At 44.4% G+C, this 19,274-nt stretch overlaps 1 protein-coding gene across 2 annotated transcripts in view; it reads left to right on the top strand.

Moving 5' to 3' along the window:
- LOC124596421 (solute carrier organic anion transporter family member 5A1) overlaps positions 1 to 19,274 on the top strand; it is a 441,010-nt gene that overhangs the window by 349,548 nt on the left and 72,188 nt on the right. The gene's annotated exons all lie outside the window — the stretch shown is intronic.

The raw sequence follows: 19,274 nt of genomic DNA, 5'->3' as shown, positions 1-19,274 counted from the left end.
GGTGAGTGGTGCAGCACTTCCCACTTCCATCGATCGATCAAATCAGTCACAACTAGGGCCATATGCACCCGAGCATTGACCTGCAAAATCATGGGCGCGTCGTGCACAAAGTGTCACTGCTTTTTCCTATGAGCTGTTCAGTTCTGGAACACAGCCTGGGTCCAGCTCAGGGAAGGAAAGTGATGAAACAGTTATATTTCCATGATGTCACGGTTCTTTTGCTGTGATTGGCCGACATGAGCAACCTGAGCACTCGCCATGGAAATTTGTCGTCTTTATACTTGTGTATTACGAAAATAAGCATTTTAAGTGATGTAGCGCACACAGCCACTCATCTGCATTGCACATTGCTCTGTTAAATTAGTGTGTGTACCCATCGCTGGATTTACACTGGTTTTGTTCTTGATTACATCGAATCTGGGCGCACCAAGTTCCTTCATCTTTTATCCTAACCGTATGTTCCAAAATTTTACCTCATAAATTACACACTGAATTCATATTGTGTTGTTTTCGAGCACGTGGAACGCTGTTATTTGCAAGAAAGTAGAATTTACTGAACTCATACACAGTGCACTCACAAAAAGAAACTTGCTAATACGGCATGTTGCCTACAGTCAACAAACTAGGAAACTAAAGTAACGGGACATATTACGCGCAAAGGGTATATTTTGCGCGCTCTTTTCCTCTTCATTCGTGAAACACTCGTTAGATGGACGTTACCGTACTCCAGTGCCCTCTGGCGAGACATTTGCAAACTTACTCCTGTGTTGGACAGAATAGCCAGCGGCAGAAACCAAAAAATGTGTCTGAAACTCTATCAAAAGAATAACACTAAACATCGATTAAAGACGCATCAAAGCGTAATAGAGATGCACAGAGACAGGGATTCGATACCGCAGATTCAGCGACTCTGTTAATTCCCTATTCAGCGACTCTGTTAATTCCCTTTTGATGTGCAGTGGAACGTGAAAGTTGTGTGCAGGTTGGTAAGAAACCCCTGAAACACCAGAGCCTACAGGACGCCCATAAGAGCAGTACTTTGAGAAAACCACGCCCTCAAATCTCAGCTACGTAGAACCAAACGGTATTTCAAAGCGCAAACATCGCGTGGCATCACATAACAACAGTTCCAAAAACGTTGACCGGCATTATCCGCGTGGGAAGTATGCGACATGCATTCAGATAACGTAAATTCTGTAATATGTTATTGAGAAATTGATTTTAATATACATATATCTTGGGGCGGCTCTGCCTCAGCGCCTTTAATTACGAGCCGCGTCTGGGCCGGACGATTATAGTTTTGCAACGTTGGCCATCGTCATTAACAGATATCAGGTATCTTGTAGAAGCAGTAAGTAGGAAGTGGAAAAGGACCAGTCCCTAAGGTGCCTCTTCTTAGTGACTGCGGTTACGCTACCACTTACATTTACTTAAAATTATGGCGATGAAAATTCTTGGAAGGGGCTCCTCCTGGGAGAAGCACCAACGCGGCACAACAGTTAAGAGTCCTCTGCAACGCAACCACGTTTTAATGCCGAAGACATCTTCAGGAAACCTTGTCTTCCCATCTGCGTGCCTCGCACTTGTTCGGAGGGACAAGGCTGTGTAGGGGTACTGTTCGGCCAGTCTAACAACAGTAGCGACAGTCACTGCTGTAAAAGTTGTTACCGTTTGATAGATGGAACGACACCAGCGCTCCAAGCGGGGAGTAAGGTGAACATCAAACGCGTCGTAAGCATAATGTTTGTTTTGCATCCATTTCCTACGTAATTTACGAAATATTTGAGTTATTTTCTTGCCTCCAAGGGTTTGTGTAGTATCAGAAGGCATATATGTTTCTAAAAATGATTCTAAAATAAGCGCAAGTACGGACAAAAACCATGAATGGAGTGGCAAGCTACAACACGTTCGTGAAGAAACACTTGTGACGTTGGATATAATTGCAGCTTCCCTCGTTGGTATCAAAAGAATATAAACACACGTAAGAAGCACAGACATGTACCGCTACATGCAAAAGCGATCGACAGCTCATTTATCGTTCGGTAGGCCTCCTGTGTTTGTCATTGTCGCCTGTTGCCACAAGTACTTCCTTCATCTTTATATTATTCTAAGTGGGACAAGCGACTGCCAAATAGTGGGTGAAGTATGTTGAAAACATTGTAATGAGCTGATTAAATTTCACGCGAAACCAAATATTTGAATAGTTTTCAAACAATCTGTCAGTGAACAAGATGCTAACAGAATAGTGTCATCACACGAAGGAAGCAAGGAAAACTGACTAACAACAGAAGTGAATGAAATACATACCAAACATTACGCTTTTATAAGACACGAATAATTGCACTTAATCTAACCACTTCATCGTCAAAGAAGGTCTGTGTTGACGATTCACACGAATCTGGCACTGATACACGGAGAGCTGAACTGGCTGCTTCTGTGTCATAGGACTGTTTTACAGCTTTAGATGGACTGTCGAACATTTGTGGCAGTTTCCTCTTCATCGTCAGTTGAGGTGGCTTATTTGGGATGTCAGAGTGGGTACTGCATTCCACTCGAGTTTATTATTGTCTGCGTTCCTGAACTGGTTTTGTTCGAAATGTAGCGAACAAAACCTAATATTATTATACGGGTAAACTGGGTCTTTTTTCATAAGGTCTTCTCGTCTGCTATTAACTAGCCATTTTCTGCTCCTAAAACGAAACCTTAATCATTAATACACATGTAGTTTGCAAGTGAATACTGACAATACAGTTTAATAACATGATGATATATACCTCTCAGGATTCTTAGGAAACCTAAAAAGACAGCTGTGGTGTCTTCTTCCTGTTGTTGCTGCAATTTATTACGCTACAAACGCTCCCGCTTGTAAAAACCATTGTAGAAATAATAAACAACCACTATTCGCTTTCACGATCGCGCCGAACTCATAGTTTGTTACTGGCCGCTTGGGGCGCTGCTGGCGCGGTGGGCAACGAAATCGAGGCGAAGTTTCGCGACATTATGTTAGACTGTGGTTCGGCGAAGCGGAAGGGGCCGTTATGGCAGCAGCGCTGCTGGCTACGGTGACCTCTGCCCACGAGCGTTTGTCCACCCAATTGCAGGGCTGGCGGCAGCGAGCGGCAGGTCAAATACAGCTTCTCTTCGTCCACCGGCACCAGACAAGCTTCCAGCGAGTGGGCGGCTGGCTAACGACGTTACGAGCGCCACTAAGCAGCCGAATGTGCTCTCCAACTGCCGTAACAGCATCCAAAAGAGGAGATAGGGCCGAGTCACGTCTGGGTTCAAGCTTTGCCTTTTAAATGCGCCGCCATTACTGTGTGTGTACTACGTTTTAGGAATGGACTAAACTTTGACTTTACGAAATCAATGGTTTCTGTGAATGCTACTTGCGACGACGTTCGGATCATCGAGTTACTTCAAACTTTGTACACTTTCAGTGCTAGTAGTCCATTAGTACAACGTAATGTGCATTAATAAGTTCAAATGGTTCAAATGGCTCTGGGCACTATGGGAATTAACATCTGAGGTTATCAGTCCCCTAGAACTTACAACTACTTAAACCTAACTAACCTAAGTCCATCACACACATCCATGCCCGAGGCGGGATTCGAACCTGCGACCGTAGCGGTCGCGCGGTTCCAGACTGTAGCGCCTAGAACCGCTCGGCCACCCCGTCCGGCCCGCGTCTGTGTGAAAAATATCATTTTGTAATGTCGAAAGCACACCCGACGATTCATCTCACATATTGTTACTCATTATATTACTGAATAAAGTTATTTACACCTTCATTTATTGATGTTTGACTTTGGTGCCGAAAATTGCCGATCTGCGATTGAATGTACAGGGTGATTCAAAAAGAATACCACAACTTTAGGAATTTAAAACTCTGCAACGACAAAAGGCAGAGCTAAGCACTATCTGTCGGCGAATTAAGGGAGCTATAAAGTTTCATTTAGTTGTACATTTGTTCGCTTGAGGCGCTGTTGACTAGGCGTCAGCGTCAGTTGATGCTAAGATGGCGAGCTCTCAACAGAAAGCTTTTGTGTTATTGAGTACGGCAGAAGTGAATCGACGACAGTTGTATAGCGTGCATTTCGAACGAAGTATGGTGTTAAACCTCCTGATAGGTGGTGTATTAAACGTTGGTATAAACAGTTTACAGAGAATGGATGTTTGTGCAAAGGGAAAAGTTCTGGACGGCTGAGAACGAGTGATGAAAATGTAGCACGCATCCAGCAAGCATTTGTTCGCAGCCCAGGAAAATCGATTCACAGAGCTAGCAGAGAGCTGCAAATTCCACAATCAACCACATTGGCACTTATCTGTCCGTAACTACCTGAACGTCAACTACCCGAGGCGATGGATCGGCCGCCAGGCAGCCCGTGACAGAGCACTTCATCACTGGCCTCCAAGAAGCCCTGATCTTACCCCCTGCGAGTTTTTCTTATGGGGGTATGTTAAGGATATGGTGTTTCGGCCACCTCTCCCAGCCACCATTGATGATTTGAGACGAGAAATAACAGCAGCTATCCAAACTGTTACGCCTGATATGCTACAGAGAGTGTGGAACGAGTTGGAGTATCGGGTTGAGATTGCTCGAGTATCTGGAGGGGGCCATATTGAACATCTCTGAACTTGTTTTTGCGTGAAAAAAAACCTTTTTAAATACTCTTTGTAATGATGTATAACAGAAGGTTATATTATGTTTCTTTCATTAAATACACATTTTTAAAGTTGTGGTATTCTTTTTGAATCACCCTGTATTTTAATTGCGTTTTCACGAAAAGCAGTTTCTCGTTCGTTGCCAATCAAATGTGAACAAGTCTGAAGGCGCTTGGTAAGTTTTTTAACTTGCCTATAGAAATAAAAGTTGCATAATATTTGTTTCAAAAATAAACGTTAGTAAACAGAAAAATAAAATAGAAAATTAGATAAAAGATTATACAAAAACACGTGTGTTTTCGTCATATTGCTCTTCAAATGTAGTATGTATGAAATAATGACTAATGTCGAAAAAATAAAATTTAAAAAAAAAAGACATGAGCAGGAATCGATCCAGCGATTCACCGACTGCGCAGCTTGAACGCTCACCACATGAACGCCGCTATCTGGTCTCCAGTGTTGCAGCGCACCGGTCTACATCACTGACGAGTGAAACTTTTCTTACGACTTGCCAAAAATCGTCTAGCTAGTACGCCTTAATGCTTTCACATTATGTTGTCCTAATTGACTACTAAAAGTATACAAACTTTGAAGAAAATCCGTGATCCGAAAGTCGTGGCCGCCCTTTGTTAGTTGCGGTTTGTCACAGTTTAAAATGCAGGTTCACGAATTCGCAACTTGTATTCCTTCGCTGTCTACCAACGTTAAAATGCAGTTCCTGCGACTTCTGCGATTTGTCGCCGTAGATGTTAACACTGTGACCGCAAGCAGCAACTAATATAACAGGCACTGGCAATTATTTGCTATCTAGTATTTCTGGCCAAGTGATCTGCGCTCGTGTATGGGTATTCAAAAAATGGCTCTGAGCACTATGGGACTTAACATCTGTGGTCATCAGTCCCCGAGAACTTAGAACTACTTATACCTAACTAACCCAAGGACATCACACACATCCATGCCCGAGGCAGGATTCGAACCTGCGACCGTAGCAGCCACGCGGTTCCGGACTGAGCGTCTAGAACTGCACGGCCACCGCGGCCGGCTGTGTGTGTGTGTGTGTGTGTGTGTGTGTGTGTGTGTGTGTGTGTGTTTTTCAACAGCGTGCCACTGAAGTTGTAATGCGGTTTGAAGGGGGGTGATAAATAAATGTGATGTGGACTCTGACTGAATAATGAAAATACCACTCTCCCATTGTTAACTCGTCCGACACCACCAAATTTTCTGCCAAGTTGCTGTTGACAAGGACATCGTTATTTGTTGTAACGTTGATGATATACTAATGAAAAAAATGGTAAATACAGACCTTCCAGATGAAAGCTGACATTAGGAATAGGTTAAGTGCAAGAGTTGAAGATACGTGTACGTTGGAGGAAATTAGTATAAAGGCACGTGGGTATTTGTGGGGAAAATAAGATGCTTATTTACGGATTTTATATTGCAAGCATTTTTCCCGTACGGTTTGCAATAAAACAAATCAAAATACACTCTCATTTTACCTTAGCATTGGTACTCATGAAATTTCAAGATACAAGACAATGTTAGGAGTGGTTGGTTTGTTGGTTTTGGGGAAGAGACCAAACAGCGAGGTCATCGGTCTCATAGGATTAGGGAAGGACGGGGAAGGAAGTCGGCCGTGCCCTTTGAAAGGAACCATCCCGGCATTTGCCTGGAGCGATTTAGGGAAATCACGGAAAACCTAAATCAGGATGCTCCATTAAATTTCGGGAATGCAGCCGCATAAATTCTGCTTCTTCTTCTAATATTTCGGCTGTATATCTTTCAGCCATCTTCAGAGAGAGCCGTACGACTGACGCTCCAGCGCTCGCTCCATCCTTTTAAACTCGCGGACCGCGCCACTGCGCATGCGGCCACAGATGAACAAGGCGCCAGTGATGTTGATCGGCGGCAAAGACGTAACATATGCATGAGTTACGTCTGTGGCTGCGCATTCAGAAGTCATCTTTCTGGGACTCCGTAGTAAAAGAGGCCATTGAAATCCGCTTGGCGAAGAATTTAATTAATAGAGACAGCGGTTTCACATTAGATAGATCATGGAATCCGGCACTTTCAATATTGAACTTACAAAGACGTCGCTACAGTTCAGCTCCCAGTAATACATCGATCTCCCAGCATGGATCGAATGCGCAGCCACAGACGTAACTCATGCATATGTTACGTCTTTGCCGCCGATCAACATCACTGGCGCCTTGTTCATCTGTGGCCGCATGCGCAGTGGCGCGGTCCGCGAGTTTAAAAGGATGGAGCGAGCGCTGGAGCGTCAGTCGTACGGCTCTCTCTGAAGATGGCTGAAAGATATACAGCCGAAATATTAGAAGAAGAAGCAGAATTTATGCGGCTGCATTCCCGAAATTTAATGGAGCAGTCTTTGCGCCGCGAAAACCTGAAGATTCACACTAAATCAGGATGGCCGGACGCGGGATTGAACCGTCGTCCTCCCGAATGCGAGTCCATTAGGAGTGGAAATTAATATAAAAGCACTTATGAATTGTTGTCAGGAGGAGAACCTAACGTATACAGTAAATAGATTACAATTAGTATTTAGTCGAACCTCCATTGTTGTTAATCCTCTTAGGCATTGATTGTATAAGGGTAGTTATCTCTTTTTGAGAGATTGAGGTCCACACCATTCGAATTGCAGTCATCAGCTCGGCCGCAAGTCTCATGTTTTCGTCCATTGCGATAAACACGAGGTGCTGGATCCCCATACATTCTCTGCGGGATTTGAATCCGGACTTCTCGATGACCAGCTCAGAAACAGAATTCCTCTATCTTGAAATCACGACTTTGTCTTGGCAGACCTATCAATCTCAGCGTTATCGTGTCGTAATAAGAAATTATCATTGTCAAATTCCTCATAAACACAAGCCACTTCAGTTTCCAGCATTCCTGTATAATCATCGTATTTCATTTTGGGGTGCAGCCATGCTGTGTTGGACGTGCCTTTGGCACAAAATGTTGCCCAGATCATAACGCTGCCACTACCAGACTTTCTGCTCATCCGAACGTGTTCGTCTATACGGAGATTATGCCAGTAATGCTGAAAACCGTCTGGCACATCCAAATTAAGCGTTCTTGCGCAAAAGTCATCGTTTAAAGGTGGCTTATGGAGCCGTTTCATGAATGCCAGATTCGCGTCTTGAGCCAGGTTTTGTCTAAAACGTCTGGAAGTGACTTATAACTGCAAATCACCCACGATTTGAGATGAACAAAAGCCGTTGACTTTTGCTTTAAGCAGAATCAAACATGTACCTATTGCTGACAATTTTCGTGTTTGGACATATTCGCCATTTTGTCATACTATGCACCCAATCTGAAAAAATTATCAATAACACAACTGGAACGCCCTAATTTCTTAGCAGTCTGGCGAATAGATAGGCCTATTTCTTCGTGCGCCACAATAATTACTTGCTCAAGTACTCGGGCTTAATCTAGTGGTGAAATAAAAATGTGTTTTGTTTTGCTTTGTTGTAAACTTTACGGGAAAAATGCGTGCAATTCCAAATACGTAAATAGATATGTTTTTCCACAAACAGTCAAGTGCTTTTATACTAATTTCCACCACTGCAGTTTAGCCTTACGTTTACGTTTGTGTCATATTTAAACACACGCAACGTACTTTTCATAATAAATACTGAAACTGCAAGGTAAATTCAGAAAATGGACGTACCATTGTCGGGAGAAGTAGTGTCTGCAGGCATCTATCACAGCGCACTACTCCCCTTAGTGATAAAAAAAAATCCTAAAGTCTGTAGCTCCTATTAACCATAGTTCTGTCCAGAGGTCTTTTATAGAAGACATTTGCCTGCCTTGTACGGAAGTGAAGACAGAAGAGGCTTTAAGCTTTAGAAATGTGATACTACAGAAGAAGATTAGATTAGGTAATGAGGAGGTACCGAATTGATTCAGGGAGAAAAGAAATATACGGCACAACTTGACTAAAAGAAGGGATCAGTTGATAGCACACAATTGTCGAGCGTCAAGGAATCGACATTGTGATAAGAAGACAGTGAATTAACAAAGGAGATAAATTTCCTCTATGAGTCGGCGAGCGTTGTGAATATTTTCTGAATAAAACCCTTCAGATCGCTTAATAAATCTCTTTATTTGTTGCGCCGTTCCGGCTACTGCCACCATCCATACATCCATATCCACACATGCTATAAAAATTGACTTACGTATGTATGTACACTCCTGGAAATTGAAATAAGAACACCGTGAATTCATTGTCCCAGGAAGGGGAAACTTTATTGACACATTCCTGGTGTCAGATACATCACATGATCACACTGACAGAACCACAGGCACATAGACACAGGCAACAGAGCATGCACAATGTCGGCACTAGTACAGTGTATATCCACCTTTCGCAGCAATGCAGACTGCTATTCTCCCATGGAGACGTTCGTAGAGATGCTGGATGTAGTCCTGTGGAACGGCTTGCCATGCCATTTCCACCTGGCGCCTCAGTTGGACCAGTGTTCGTGCTGGACGTGCAGACCGCGTGAGACGACGCTTCATCCAGTCCCAAACATGCTCAATGGGGGACAGATCCGGAGATCTTGCTGGCCGGGGTAGTTGACTTACACCTTCTAGAGCACGTTGGGTGGCACGGGATACATGCGGACGTGCATTGTCCTGTTGGAACAGCAAGTTCCCTTGCCGGTCTAGGAATGGTAGAACGATGGGTTCGATGACGGTTTGGATGTACCGTGCACTATTCAGTGTCCCCTCGACGATCACCAGTGGTGTACGGCCAGTGTAGGAGATCGCTCCCCACACCATGATGCCGGGTGTTGGCCCTGTGTGCCTCGGTCGTATGCAGTCCTGATTGTGGCGCTCACCTGCACGGCGCCAAACACGCATACGACCATCATTGGCACCAAGGCAGAAGCGACTCTCATCGCTGAAGACGGCACGTCTCCATTCGTCCCTCCATTCACGCCTGTCGCGACACCACTGGAGGCGGGCTGCACGATGTTGGGGCGTGAGCGGAAGACGGCCTAACGGTGTGCGGGACCGTAGCCCAGCTTCATGGAGACGGTTGCGAATGGTCCTCGCCGATACCCCAGGAGCAACAGTGTCCCTAATTTGCTGGGAAGTGGCGGTGCGGTCCCCTACGGCACTGCGTAGGATCCTACGGTCTTGGCGTGCATCCGTGCGTCGCTGCGGTCCGGTCCCAGGTCGACGGGCACGTGCACCTTCCGCCGACCACTGGCGACAACATCGATGTACTGTGGAGACCTCACGCCCCACGTGTTAATTCGGCGGTACGTCCACCCGGCCTCCCGCATGCCCACTATACGCCCTCGCTCAAAGTCCGTCAACTGCACATACGGTTCACGTCCACGCTGTCGCGGCATGCTACCAGTGTTAAAGACTGCGATGGAGCTCCGTATGCCACGGCAAACTGGCTGACACTGACGGCGGCGGTGCACAAATGCTGCGCAGCTAGCGCCATTCGACGGCCAACACCGCGGTTCCTGGTGTGTCCGCTGTGCCCTGCGTGTGATCATTGCTTGTACAGCCCTCTCGCAGTGTCCGGAGCAAGTATGGTGGGTCTGACACACCGGTGTCAATGTGTTCTTTTTTCCATTTCCAGGAGTGTATTTATGTATGTACGTTCCACAACCCCTCCTAAAGCACTGGACCGATTAAAACCAAACTTGATAAGCGTATCGCTTGCCGTCTGGAAATCATCGCTGTGTGGGTATGAGCCACCTTCCCTTCAAAGGGGTGAGAGTGGGGGTGAACACGTGGATACCCAAACTTTAGTCACCCAGTATTTGAGAGTGAGAGCACGTAGAGACTTGCGACAAACTTTACGCATAATTTCAAACATTTTCGAAACTTTGTCTCGCTGACGACCCCCACAAAATGACGAAATGAAAAAAAAGTTGTCGCTTAAAGCAGTTTCGCTGTTCATGCAGAAAAACTGCCGCACGAAACATGACGTTTTAATATATTACTACGTTACTAAAATCTGTATCGTGACACGTTTCGCAGACAGTATTTACATATACCACTGAATGTACCAGAAAAATTATATTGTTGTACGAAGTATAGTTCAGGATACATGACAGTGACATGCGTGAAAAACTGCCGCATCATGAGAGACGTTTTCATTTATTACTTCTCTACCACTATAAACACGTTTCACAGACAGTAGCCACATACAACAGTGGATGTATCTGCAAAATGAAATCATTGTGCAACACATAGTTCTGGAGATAAGACTTCATAAACAGTAAACTGCGTGTAAATGAAACTGCAGAACGAAATTCGCTAGAGAAAGGTGAAATATGAGTAGAAATACGTGTGAACTATGTTAAATATACCGGGTGATCAAAAAGTCAGTATAAATTTGAAAACTGAATAAATCACGGAATAATGTAGATAGAGAGGTACAAATTGACACACATGCTTGGAATGACATGGCGTTTTATGAGAACCAAAAAACTACAAACGTTCAAAAAATGTCCCACAGATGGCGCTTCATCTGATCAGAATGGCAATAATTAGCATAACAAAGTAAGACAAAGCAAAGATGATGTTCTTTACAGGAAATGCTCAATATGTCCACCATCATACCTCAACAATTGCTATAGTCGAGGAATAATGTTGTGAACAGCACTGTAAAGCATGTCCGGACATATGGTGAGGCATTGGCGTCGGATATTGTCTTTCAGCATCCCTAGAGATGTCGGTCGATCACGATACACTTGCGACTTCAGGTAACCCCAAAGCCAATAATCGCACGGACTGAGGTCTGGGGACCTGGGAGGCCAAGCATGACGAAAGTGGCGGCTGAGCACAGTCATCACCAAACGACGGGCGCAAGAGATCTTTCACGTGTCTAGCAATATGGGGTGGTTCTAATAAAACCCCATGTCATTCCAAGCATGTGTGTCAATTTTTACCTCTCTATGTACATTATTCCGTGGTTTATTAAGTTTTCAAATTTATACTGACTTTTTGATCACCCGGTATGTGAAATATATTTGACGTGTGCGTACGTGGGCAAAGCCAAGGGTAAAAAGCTACAAACAAACTCGTGGAGCGATCTCAACCAAATCTGATACACATACCAGTTACAATCTGGAAAGGAATACTGTTGGGGTAAGAATCACCAGCCTTCTATTGAGGTGAGCGTGGTAACTTGAAGAGAGAAGGGGGAGGGGGAAGACGAACAGACAGGGAGGGGAAAGTGAGGAAATGGACAGAGAGAGGGGAACAGAGTAATGGACAGAGACAGGAAAGAGGAGGAGACGAACAGAGTAAGTAAGGAAAGAAGAGGAGGTGGACAGAGGCAGGAGGAGCGAGAGATGGGCAAAGGAGAGGGGGCAGGAGGAGATGGATGGGCAGAAGGGGAGGAGGAATCAGACATAGAATGAAAAGAGGAACAGATGGACAGTGACAGGGAGAGGGAGAGGTGGGTAGAGAGAGGGGAGATGGGCAGAGAAAGGAAAGAGAAGCAGATGGACAAATAGAGAGAAAAGTGGAAATGGAATTAGAGGGGGAAGTATGAGATTGACAAGACAGGGAAGGAGCAAAGTGACAGAGGGGGAAGGCGGAGATAAACAGGGGCAGAATGAGATGGATAGAGGGTGGGGGTGGAGGTGGACAGAGAGATGGTGGAGGAGGAGATGGATAGAGTGAGAGGGAAGGACGAAATGGGCCATTAGAAGAATGGAGTAAATACATATGTGGGCAACGTTGGGGACTCAGCCAGTGAGACATTATATATAAATAATCTCACTGGTATATATATAACAACTTAGAACTAGCGAAAAGATTCAATGTCGGTACTAAAAACTTATGCCTGCTCAAGGCCTCAACTACTCCCGATTAGGCATAGGTTTTTAATACTTTGTTTTGAAGGTTCTAAGTTTTTTAATGTCTGAGGATGGTAGTATTTGAAACGACGTAATAATTATATTTATTAAGTGATCTACACTTTTTTTTCACAAAATATGGAGGAGGGTGTTATGGATAAATGTTGTTTAGGTAGACCTAGACTTGATAAAAGTAAATAGCTATAGTTCTGCTGAACTGAATAGGTTTGTGCATGACAGACTATCGTGGAGAACGGCATTGTTTACCAGTCTTCGTATTGAAGACCACGGCAACACAGCAAGAACAGCTAGGTACGAATTTTTATTCCCGTTGATAGGCATTATTTCTGCGATTACAGTGAGGGTGTCTGCAACAGGTTAGCCAGGACCAATGGAAAGTGGATTTTATTCCGGAAACCGCTACAGTAGGTACGAATTCATTTACATTACTTGTGCATTATGAGTTTACCACCTTCACATCTTGGAAGAGTGTTGTTGATAATTGGCAAGAGTTCACGTGGTTTCATTACAGCGAAGCGTCGGTATTCTTTGCGCACAATCTTAGAGACTGTTGATGTACAATTTTGCTAGCAATATCTTACTCGGAAATCAGTGTGGTCATCAGGTATGAACTGCCTTTGGGCGTCACGTGAAGCGACATACTGTACAAACACAGCTGTGAATAAGTTCTTAAATAATATTGTATGTTAACAACGCGGCAAAGTGAAGGTATTTTAATCTCTGTCGTTCCAAGACAACCCGTACATACTATATTGTGTGTCTGGCGCAGTTATTAGATCGGTTACTGCTGTTACAATGGCAGCTTATCAAGATTTAAGTGAGTTTGAACGTGGTGTTATAGTCGGCCCAAGAGCGATGGGACACAGCACCTGCGAGGCAGTGATGAAATGGTGATTTTCCCGTACGACCATTCCACGAGTGTACCTTGAATATCAGGAAACCGGTAAAACATCAAATCTCCGACATTGCGGCGGAAGGAAAAAGATCCTGCAAGAACGGGACCAACGACGACTGAAGGGAATCGTTCAACATGACAGAAGTGCAACCCTTCCACTAATTGTTGCGGAGTTCAGTGCTGGGCCATTAGCAAGTGTCAGCATGCGAACCATTCAATGAAACATCATCGATATGGGCCTTCGGTGCAGAAGGCCCACTCGTGTACCCTTGATGACTGCATGATACAAAGCTTTACACCTATCCCTGGCCCGTCAACAGCGACATTGGACTGTTGATGACTGGAAACATGTTGCCTGGTCGGACGAGTCTCGTTTCAAATTGTATCGGGTGGATGGACGTGTACGGGTTGGAGACATCATCATGAATCCATGAACTCTGGATGTCAGCGGGACTGTTCAAGCTGGCGGAGACTGTAATGGTATGGGGCGTGTGTAGGTGTAGTGATATGGGACCACTCATATGTATAGATACAACTCTGACAAGTGATAAGTGACACATGCGTTAGCATCCTGTGTGATCACTGTATCCATTCATGTCCATCGTGCATTCCGAAGGACTAGCGCAATTCCAACAGGACAATGCCACACTCCAAACGTCTAGAATCCGCTGGCCACCAAACCCCCAAGACATGAACATTATTGAGCATATCTGGGATGCCTTGCTACGTGCTGTTCACAAGAGATCTCCACTCAGTCGTCCTATTACGGATTTATGGAGAGGCCTGCGGGATTCATGGTGTTAATTCCCTCCAGCACTACTTCAGACGTTAGTCGAGTCCTTGCCTCATCGTGTTGCGGCACTTCTCCGTGCTCGCGGGGGTCCTACACGATATTAGGCAGGCGCACCAGTTTCTTTGGCTCTTCAGTGTAACAGGATATACACACTTTTATATATGAATTCGTAAATATGTTGTTCCATCAGGAAAAGTGTTGTGTCTAGACAAGACAGCCTAGACACAGTGAGAGGAAGCCGAAAGGCACGCGCTAAGCCAAAGCAGGGTGCGTGAAGGTCTGAAACAGGATACGTAATGAATGCTATAAAGAAAAGTACGTAGCTTCTGGAATACTTAACTTTAATCCATCCTTTTGGTACATCTGGAGCTTGTGGCGATACAAGTGAGACTCTATAGATACATGCAATGATACTAATGGCGCCTTGCTAGGTCGTAGCCATTGACTTAGCTGAAGGCTATTCTAACTATTGGCTCGGCTAATGAGCAATGCTTCGTCCATGTAGTCGCTAGCAAAGTCGTCCGTACAACTGGGGCGAGTGCTAGTCCGTATCTCGAGACCTGCCTTGTGGTGGCGCTCGGTCTGCGATCACACAGTGGCGACACGCGGGTCCGACATGTACTGATGGACCGCGGCCGATTTAAACCTACCACCTAGCAAGTGTGGTGTCTGGCGGTGACACCACAAAAAGAAAGAAAAATCCATTCACATGATTGTTCTGAACGCTTAGCGAGTCATATTTATAGGAATATGCTTGCTACACTTCCACACTTGCGCTATTCCACTCAATGTCGCAACTTTTTTTTATTTATTTTGGTTTTAAACACTCTAAGGTGGATAGAAGTGCCTTGGAATACTTGGACCTTTAGTACAAAAACGTAGTCATGTATACCACTGCCTCATTAACAAGCATTTTAAGTACACTTGTTCTTTTTATCGCAGCTCCCAAGTTTTCAGTCGTCAGAAGTGGCAGTTCTTGTACGGTACGTAGAGTCGCTGATGTTTTGGCTCCGGCAGTTGCTATCCGTTGTTGCCGTCCTCAGCGATTGAATTATACAGTACTCATTGACGATTTGTGCTTCGTTTCGTCGTGCTGTCTTATGTTTCATTTTGCTAAAATGAAAGAAGGAGCACTTCCTACTCCATTGTGGGTGTTGCCGACAGCTCCTTGACGGAAAAGCAAGCTTAATGTATGCATTACTATCAGAAAAATAGAAACAAGAAACTCAGATATGTTGGCTGTACTGTGCGACGGAAAATCCACTCCTCACATTTACCTGTAGCACCATTCAAAAAAAAGTAACTTTGTCCTCAGTTTTATTCAAAAATAATTTCCTCCTCCTTCTTCACCTGCACGCGGATGTTGCAGATTCTGTTTAAGTCAGTAATCTAATGATACTAATATGTATTAGTATACAGCAGAGCATACGATAGAGTATATTGCTGGAGGCTTAGTTTCCAGTAATAACGAAGACCTATTGCGCGTCTGCCCCCGTTGCCAGGTTAAGACAGATTGTTCATGAATAATGGACGACCAAGCAGTAATAAACAATTTTTCGCGCTTCTTGTAGCGGACAAGAACCAAAGAAGCAGTCGTAACTTTTTACTCACTAGCAGTCTAATTCTTTAACTGCTAACCTCGTCAAAATGTGAATACTTCTTACGCTCTATACAATATTACCTTATCTTTTTAGCAAACGTGGAAGCCGGTTCCGTTACGTGCATCGCTGATACCAAAGATTGTTCTTCGTAAGCATCAGCAAATATTTCAGTTTTACACGGCAAAGAGTAATTACAAATTTTGAAAGTCTGCGCGCCCAGGAACACTAGACAGTTCCGCGAATTCTTCATCCCCTTTAGAGTTGTGAGCAAAATTATCAGTGTATTGTTAGATATAGTGTTAACCACAATTAAAATTTCACGTTAGCCACATTAAATGGCGGCTAACTGCGTCTACATTAGTTTTAACTCAAATCTCTAATAAGAAATGTTTATCTTTACAGCCTTTTATGATCTTCAATAGGGCATACATAATGTTTGCCCACGGCACTAAGGTACGTTAATATTATGTATACCTTTGCTCTTTTGCTGTGTGTTTTGTGACGTAAGAATATATACTTTCGTCTGTCATGTTATTACGAGTGTGGTCATGTTAGTACTGTGCGTGCCAGGTTTATCTCCGTACAATTTGAATGCAATGTGTCTTCCCTTCAGACGTTGGTGAGATTCATCTAGCCAGTTAACAGTTACTAACGACCGAATGCACGTAAATACATTGATTAAACTTACCAACTGATTGTTTTTAGAATGTAGCCCTACATCCGTTTTTGAATTCGCAACAATAGAAAATAGCCCTACATCTCTTTTTGAATTCGTAACAATTTTGCATTGTTGCGATCCGATGCTCGTGTGTGGGGCTCTTAAGGAAATAATAATTCGAGTACACTAGACAAAAACGTGGTAGTTTTTATTTGCATAATCCCTGCAGTACGCTTTTGCGCCACATATAGTTCGCACAGGGAAGTTAGTTGCCCGCATCTCGTGGTCGTGCGGTAGCGTTCTCGCTCCCCACTCCCGGGTTCGATTCCCGGCGGGGTCAGGGATTTTCTCTGCCTCGTGATGGCTGGGTGTTGTGTGATGTCCTTAGGTTAGTTAGGTTTAAGTAGTTCTAAGTTCTAGGGGACTGATGACCATAGACGTTAAGTCCCATAGTGCTCAGAGCCATTTGAAGTTAGGAATTTTCATCACTCTTGTTTGTAAAGCATTTTATGATTTCCGTCCGGTCACCTAAGAAGCGCGCGGTAGTACTGGAATATTACCGAATGTTATTTCATTCTTATTAAAAATTAAATGACATTCGAAGCTATATTGTTTCTTGTCCGTTTTTACTTCTGAACTGCAACTGCTCACACCATTGCAGGTTAGCTGGACCTCTGGCTGGCCAGTGCTGTCCAAGTTTAATGCGCCGGTAAAGCTGTTGTCTCGCATTATCTCTCAGTCTGTGTGCGTGTAACACAGCATAAAAGTACCCTTATAATCGTACTTGATTGTGCTGGTCACAGTTTGGCTTCCGCTCCACGTGAAACGAAATCCAATGAGATCCAAGCAGACGCGGAAGAATACATGGCGTAATGTTTACATCAGGTTTATCCAATGATGAACATAGTGTAGTTGCCGGTTTTCTAATTCCACAGTCGATTTTCGCTCCCATGTAAACGCATGCGGTTTTGACACGTGCGTGGTTTCTTCTTGTTTCCGAAAATTTTCCGCCAATATGGACGGAGTGCCATTTTGCACCGTAAAGGATAAGTAGAAATATTAGACTGAAGCTATTTACATCTCTTTAACTGAAGAGAAATAGTGATTGTGCTGGCAAAATCAAAAACTATAATAGCTGATTTGCCGGACGGAGTGGTCGAGCGGTTCTAGGCGCTACAGTCTGCAGCCGCGCGACCGCTACGGTAGCAAGTTCGGATCCTGCCTCGGGTGTGGATGCGTGTGATGTCCTTAGGTTAGTTAGGTTTAAGTAGTTCTAAGTTCTAGGGGACTGATGACCTCAGAAGTTAAGTCCCATAGTGCTCAGAACCATCTGAACAGCTGTTTTCCAGGCCCCATATTCCACAGGGCTAGCAAATCCGGTTCAGACCTTAACATGTAAACACGAAAACGAAAAATGCTTTTCGAAATTTGGTTTTCGTCTTTCAGTAGGTGTATGCAAGTAAACGTTGCGAGTGATACTTTTATTGAGCCGTTTGCTCCCCGTGGGCCGCCGGTTGGACACTCCTGATAACAACAAATGTTCAAATGTGTGTGAAAATCTTATGGGACTTTACTGCTATGGTCTGCAGTCCCTAAGCTTACACACTACTTAACCTAAATTACCCTAAGGACAAACACACACACCCATGCCCGAGGGAGGACTCGAACCTCCGCCGGGATCATCCGCACAGTCCATGACTGCAGCGCCGTGACCGCGCGGCTAATGCCGCGCGGCGTGATAAGAACAATGTGGGACTACAGCTAGAGATGAAACTAGTTCACCGGAAGATCAACACAAATGGTTCAAATGGCTCTAAGCACTATGGGACTTAACATCTGAGGTCATCAGTCCCCGAGACTTAGAACTACTTAAACCTTACTAACTTAAGAAGATCACACACATCCATGCCCGAGGCGCGATTCGAACCTGCGACCATAGCAGCAGCGCGGTTCCAGACTGTACCGCCTAGAACCGCTCGGTCACAGCGGCCGGCAAGATGAACACATGTCAGGAACGTGCATACATGCTAAACCTCAAAATCGATGATGGTGTGCTTAGGCACTTATGCTTCTCACAAGGGAACCTCCCCATCGCACCCCCTCAGACGTAGTTATAAGTTGGCACAGTGGATAGGCCTTGAAAAACTGAAGACAGAACAATTGAGAAAACAGGAAGAAGTTGTGTGGAACTGTGAAAAAATAAGCAAAATATACAAACTGAATAGTTCAAGGGAAGATATCGAACATTAAGGACGATAGGAACGCAGGAGCGCCGTGGTCTCGTGGTAACGTGAGCAGCTGCGGAACGAAAGGTCCTAAGTTCAAATCTTCCATCGAGTGAAAAGTTTGATTTTTTATTTTCAGTTTATGTGACAAACTCTTATGTTTTCATCACTTTTTTGGGAGTGATTATCACATCCACAAGAAAAGCTAAATCGGGCAAGGTAGAAAAATCTTTTTACCCATTCGCCAAGTGTACAAGTTAGGTGGGTCGACAATATATTCCTGTCATGTGACGCACATGCCGTCACCAGTGTCGTATAGAATATATCAGATGTGTTTTCCTGTGGAGGAATCGGTTGACCTATGACCTTGCGACAAATGTTTTCTGTTCCCATTGGAGAGGCACGTCCTTTCGTCTACTAATCGCACGGTTTTGCGATGCGGTCGCAAAACACAGACACTAAACTTATTACAGTGAACAGAGATGTCAGTGAACGAACGGACAGATAATAACTACGCAAAAATAAAGAAAGTAAAATTTTCAGTCGAGGGAAGACTTGAACCAAGT

The sequence above is a fragment of the Schistocerca americana genome, chromosome 2 (genome assembly GCF_021461395.2).
Source record: "Schistocerca americana isolate TAMUIC-IGC-003095 chromosome 2, iqSchAmer2.1, whole genome shotgun sequence".
NCBI classification, from domain to species: Eukaryota; Metazoa; Arthropoda; class Insecta; order Orthoptera; family Acrididae; genus Schistocerca; species Schistocerca americana.
Note: the sequence above shows the minus strand (reverse complement) of the source record. Positions and strands in the feature narration are given on the sequence as shown.